The sequence below is a fragment of the Lepidochelys olivacea genome (genome assembly GCF_965140295.1).
Source record: "Lepidochelys olivacea isolate rLepOli2 genome assembly, chromosome: 3".
NCBI lineage: Eukaryota > Metazoa > Chordata > Testudines > Cheloniidae > Lepidochelys > Lepidochelys olivacea.
The window spans coordinates 103,548,539-103,554,538 of NC_140413.1; the positions used below are offsets into that span (position 1 = coordinate 103,548,539).

Genomic DNA, 6,000 nt, shown 5'->3' on the forward strand with positions numbered 1-6,000 from the left:
TTTTGGGTCAGACCGAGCGTTTTGCGATAAGCTCATCCATCCTCAAATAAGTAGAGGTCACCCTCAGGCTTCAGCTTGCAGGCACTATGTTAATCATATTTGGGATCAAACTTACTCTCTGTCGTTAACTTGGACACTTTCATTTCTGTTGCTTCTGAAGCATACAGAAGATCAGTGTTAGTGTAACTGAGTTTTAGGGGTAATACAACAATTGCCTTGTATGGATGATGCACTAGTTTCTTAAGATACCCTCCCACACCTGCATTTCCCCCACTGCTCTCAGCACTTCCATCTTCCTTAAAATAAGACAATGTTGTTATTGCTGCTGCACCTAGCCCTAGCATTTTGGGGTCCCAAGGGTAAGGGAAACAATGTTCAAAATATAAGAATGGCCATACTGGGTCAGACCAAAGGTCCATCTAGCCCAGTATCCTGTCTTCTGACAGCAGCTAATGCCAGATGCCTCAGAGAGAATGAACAGAACAGGTAAGCATCAAGTTATCCATCCAGTGTTGCCCATTCCCAGCTTCCAGCAAACAGAGGCTAGGGACACCATCCCTGCCCATCCTGGCTAATAACCATTGATGGATCTCTCCTCCATAAATTCATTTATCATAGAATCATAGAAGATTAGGTTTGGAAGAGACCTCAGGAGGTCATCTAGTCCAACCCCCTGCTCAAAGCAGGACCAACCCCTAGTTCTTTTTTGAACCCAGTTATAGTCTTGGTCTTTACAACATCTTCTGGCAAGGAGTTCCACAGGTTGACTGTGCATTGTGTGAAAAAATACTTCCTTTTGTTTGTTTTAAACGTGCTGCCGATTAATTTCATTTGGTGGCTCCTAGTTCTTCTGCTATGAGAAGGAGAAATAACACTTCCCTGTTTACTTTCTCCAAACCAGTCATGATTTTATAGACCTCTATCCTATCCCCCCCTTAGTCATCTCTTTTCCAAGCTGAGACGTCCCAGTCTTATTAATCTCTCCTCATATGGAAGCTGTTCCATCCCCCTAATCGTTTTTGTTGCCCTTTTCTGAACCTTTTCCAATTCCAATATATATATATTTTTCGATGAAATGATCAGATCCGCATGCAGTATTCAAGATGTGGGTGCACTTGATTTCACAACCCCAGGACTGGTTCTGCAGAAAAGCATAAAAACAAAGCCACAGAAATTGTTGCCTGATATATTATTTTCACATCATGCCTAGTTTTCTGCTACATTAGCTTTTGCTAATTGTGCGTGCCTCCTTTCCAAATATGTCATGTTTCCTGCATTAAAAAGTTAGAGTACCGTGTTTGGTACAGCAAAAGGTACACGTGCATTGTGTTCATGTACTGTTCATTTAACAATGACTCTATTCAAAGGAACTATTGGATACAGTCATTCCCCTCCCCAGACTTTGCACATCAAAGTGCCAAGCTCACCAAAGAGTACACTCAGCCTTTATGCTATTGAATAAAAGCACTCTACTCCTGGCTTATGCCACACAAAAGTTGCCCAAACTAGGGCCAGTAACTCAGCAATAAGGTCTACGCTTATGTAGCTTACTCCGATACATCCAATGTAACCACCCATGTAGCTCTTTTAAAAATGGCTAGATTGTAAAAATACCACATATAACATAACACATAGACAGGATTTAGGAGTCTGTGTAGGGGATGGTTATGGGCAGCAACCAGTGAAGTCTGCTGTGACATGAACTATAATTTTCCAGATCAGCAGGCAAACCATCATGAGAGTAAAAAGAAAAGGAGGACTTGTGGCACCTTAGAGACTAACCAATTTATTTGAGCATGAGCTTTCGTGAGCTACAGCTCACTGGCATCCGATGAAGTGAGCTGTAGCTCACGAAAGCTCATGCTCAAATAAATTGGTTAGTCTCTAAGGTGCCACAAGTCCTCCTTTTCTTTTTGCGAATACAGACTAACACGGCTGTTACTCTGAAACCTGTCATCATGAGAGTGTGTCACTACTATTAAAGCATGAACTGTGACTGTGCTGTGTTGTCCCTGAGGACTAGGCCAGCTTATGAACATCACCTTCTGGGCTTTATTGTACACCTCACCACCTTTACTTGCTGTGCTTTCTTGTTCCTCCCAGGCTGCCCTGGTTCTCCCTGCCACCTAAAAGAAATCCATGAAGAAAAAAACACTTTCACAGACAGAGCAATTTCTTTCTAAATCAGCCAGATGTGAGTAGAACTTACATTAATTAGGGTTAGTTATATTTTACTCTCCTCTCAGAACTGGTGTCTAATTTTCCATTAGCATTCTTGTGAGTAATATGCATGCAGGGACCAGAAAAATATACAAACATATATACATAGCATGATGCCCCAAACAGCATGAAGTGAGAACAATTCTAATTGTAGTAGGTAATATATTGCAAATATTAATATAGTAAATGCTCTTAACACAGGACTCACCTCTTCATCAAACCATTCCTCAAAGAACCAGAGCAGAAGAAAAGATAGCAGCACATTCAAAGGGAGAAGCCAACAGTTAAACCAAAGAGTAGGGTGGAGAACTGAAGGCTCTTTCCAGCTAGATCCCATTAGTTGCTATGACAACTAATGGGATCTAGCTGGAACAGGTAACAGGTGTTTCACAAATGCTGGTAATTAGAGAGAGAGATAGTTTGAAATATAATATATTCTTTCCTATATAGACACACTTTATATTCTTAACTCAATATTCCCCACCACCACCACCACTTCTGAACTCCAGATCTTACTAACCTTTAAAAAGAGAAAGGCGATACAGCCTGGCAAGAATTTTCTTCCTATAAATGAAGCAGCTTCCCTCCTCCAATGCACCTGTTGATAAGGCTGTATGAAAGTCATGATTTTTTGGTTCAGAGATTGAGGCCCCAGTTTGTTAAAGCAGTGGTTATGGTGTGGGGCCAGGTTGCATCACCACTCACTCAAATTCGGCAGGGTGGCCTGGCCAAATCTGAGTGAGTGGCATTGCTAGCTGGCACATGGGGACACAATGCCATGCAAATATGCAGCAATGATAAAAAGTTGTGAGGTGTGTTAAAAGTTGTGGTTTCCAAAACAAAATTGTGGCCCACAATTTCCCCAAAGTTTTATCTATTGACTCATCATTCAAATCCTTCCTCAAAACACACTTCTTTCAGCTAGAACCTTCTACCACTAATCGTCCCTCAGGAGCTGTCTATCTAAAGTCCAGGTGCTCACTTAATAGGATGAAAAGAAAGAAAGATATACATTATAATGGAGATGAGTACAGCCCATTGGCATACTTGGAGTACAGGAGTGAGGATGGTCTTGTGGTTAATGCACTGAGCTGGGACTCAGGGGATCTGAGGTCCATTCCCTAGTCAGACGGCTGTTTGACTTTGAGCAAATAATTTAACCTACCCTGTGCCTCCATTTCCCATCTTCAAAATGGAGATTATGACAATAATACTTCCTTTGCTTGCAGAAGTATTGGGAGGATAAAATCCTTTAGTGGTTGTGATGTGCTCAGAAACTCTGACAATGAGGATCACATAAGACCTAGATAACGGAAACAATAACACTTAGTACTTAGATAACATTTTTCATCTCTAGGTCTCAAAGCAATTGACACAGCTGTGCAAACTTTATGACAGATGAGGTCAGAGAGGCACAGAGATTAAACAACTTGTCAAAAGTGGCACAGTTGAACATATCTCAGGGACACAGGACCATCCACATAGAAGGCATGTTCCCCTAAACAGGCTCTGCAACTCTTTCATGGCTCTGCCCCTGCTCATGCCCTGAGGCACTCCAGCAGGTGCCTGCTCTTCCTACCAAATGCAGATGGAGATGCTTAGGAAAGTGAATACAGCCCCTATCTCTGACCCCGTTACCCCTCCTCCAAAGTGCCCCTGACCCCAGCCTGTCCACTGACTGATCTCTAGTGTGCAGTGGGGCAATGTATGATCTGGAATCATTGACAAATGGATAAATAAAATGCTTCCAAGAGCCTTTGTACTTGCATGTCATGTCACTAGCCCCACTCACCGTGAGTTCATGATATGACTGTCACATCTGTATGCAGCCAACTGCAAGCCCCTAGGTACAGTGCCCTCATTATGCATGCCTATGGCACCATATAAATCACACTAATTATTACTAGTTAATAATGTGAGGTTGTTTGTGACCATGAATCATCTTCTCCAATCAGCCATGTGAACGGGTAAAATAGTGAAAGTATAAGGCCACACATTAAGATACTTCTGAGGTAAGTGTTATGAAATTACATTATCCTACGACTCACTCCTGTAAATCCAAGATTCAGGGAGGGTAATTAATATATGTCACTATCTCTTTATAACACTGAGTCATACACTGCTGCCCATAGCACATGGCATTAAAATCAGATAGGAATCCTTTTTCGTGAGGCAGCGGCCTATAATAGCACTACGTCGAGGTTTGCTAGTCTTCATTTCTTGTCGCAAGCAGGTTCAGATCTAGCAATCTCCAGCTGGGAAACTAAATCAACTATGTATTAGCCAGTTTGCCATAGTGATGCCTTTTCCTGGGGGAAAGGAGAGGTGTTTGAGTGTTTTACATGCATCACACACACTATATTGCTTGTGGAGAACAAGGACATGGAAAGGATGGAGCAGATGACCTAAGAGGTCTTCCATTTCTCTGATTTGTATAGTAATGGTCCAGTCAAAATATACTAATACAGTAAACCCTTTTTAGTAAGGGATGTATAAGGGTCACATTTCCCATCACTGAAATATAGCTGCCTTAAGGTAAACCAGAGCAGCTGATTCACAGAGTGGTAGTGACGAATACCATATGAAACTGATATCACAGCAGGAATTTTGAAGAGAGAGACTGTATTTATCTGTGCACCTATGCATAACTGGGCATTATCTGACCAGGAAACCAGAGTTAATTTTGCTCAAACATTCTAAAAAATTTCCTCTCCTGGCTGAGCCAAGCAGAGAACTTTCCATGTTACAGGAATTTGTTTGCCAAAAAGAAGTCACTGAAAAGGAGGGATTACAATGGAAGTCAGAATTCAGCCCTAACTATTGTGGATACAACAGCACTCACTATAGTGGGTATATGTTTGTTTATAACATTTCTGCTTTCCGTGTTTTACAGCATGTATGATATGGGTTACATCATTTTCTACTTTGCAATATGTACTTAGTGTTTAATTACACATATTCCTTTCATTGCCTTTTCAATATTTTTGAAGTGGTGGAAACCAGACATCAAATACATTCCTGATGGATATTCTTATCAGTGTTTCATATAATAAGATTGCTGTCGGCATGACAGGAATTGACTTAGGGGAAAAAACACACTTTCCATGTATAAATTAATTTAAAATCTACCTATGCTGGGAAATGCATTTCTTGGGAATACAAGATGAAGCCGATAGCACATTAAGAGAATCATTGTCATTATAAATCCCTTTGCAGTAACGCTGATCATGATGGTAGAAACCCACTCTAGTTCAGTAGTAATTAACTGGATCCTTTTCATAAAATCTTAGCAGGGAGGTATTCAAAAAGTTGTGAAACATGCAATAATGGAGCACATGCAGAGTTAAAACCATTTTACAAGTGTCAGCCAGCCCAATTTGTTAATGATGTTGTCACAAAATTAGGCATACCGTACAGAATCAGATGCAGATTTCATCAGGTCTATATCAGGATTAAGGTAAGGTGTGACCGGACACCGCTGCTTTCCCTTTCATGCTTCCCAGGAAGTTTCTAAGAATTACCTGGTTGCTTCCTTAATTGTCTCTGTACCAAGTGGGATATTAACATATTGTCTTGGCACCCCACTTTGCACAGACTGTAGGACGCCAGGCTAGAAATTGGCCACATGGTTTAAAATAAAGGGTGGGATTTATTTGCAAATTTAGTTTGCAAATGTTTAACTATTGGCTTATTTATTTACCTCCTCAGGAGCTGAGGTCTTAACTGATGGAAGCTTTCTTCATTGGAATTTGTACCAAGGGCAGATTTGTATGGTACATT

The 6,000-nt window shown here is 41.0% G+C and overlaps 1 long non-coding RNA gene across 1 annotated transcript in view; it reads right to left on the reverse strand.

Moving 5' to 3' along the window:
• Positions 1-5,780, reverse strand: part of LOC311517928 — a 145,306-nt gene extending 139,526 nt beyond the window's left edge. The window contains exons 1-2 of the long non-coding RNA XR_014710824.1: positions 5,631-5,780; positions 3,386-3,523 (exon numbers count right to left, since the gene is read on the reverse strand). This is a non-coding gene — a long non-coding RNA (uncharacterized lncRNA). The remainder of the gene's footprint in view (positions 1-3,385; positions 3,524-5,630) is intronic.
• Positions 5,781-6,000: the final 220 nt, after the last annotated feature.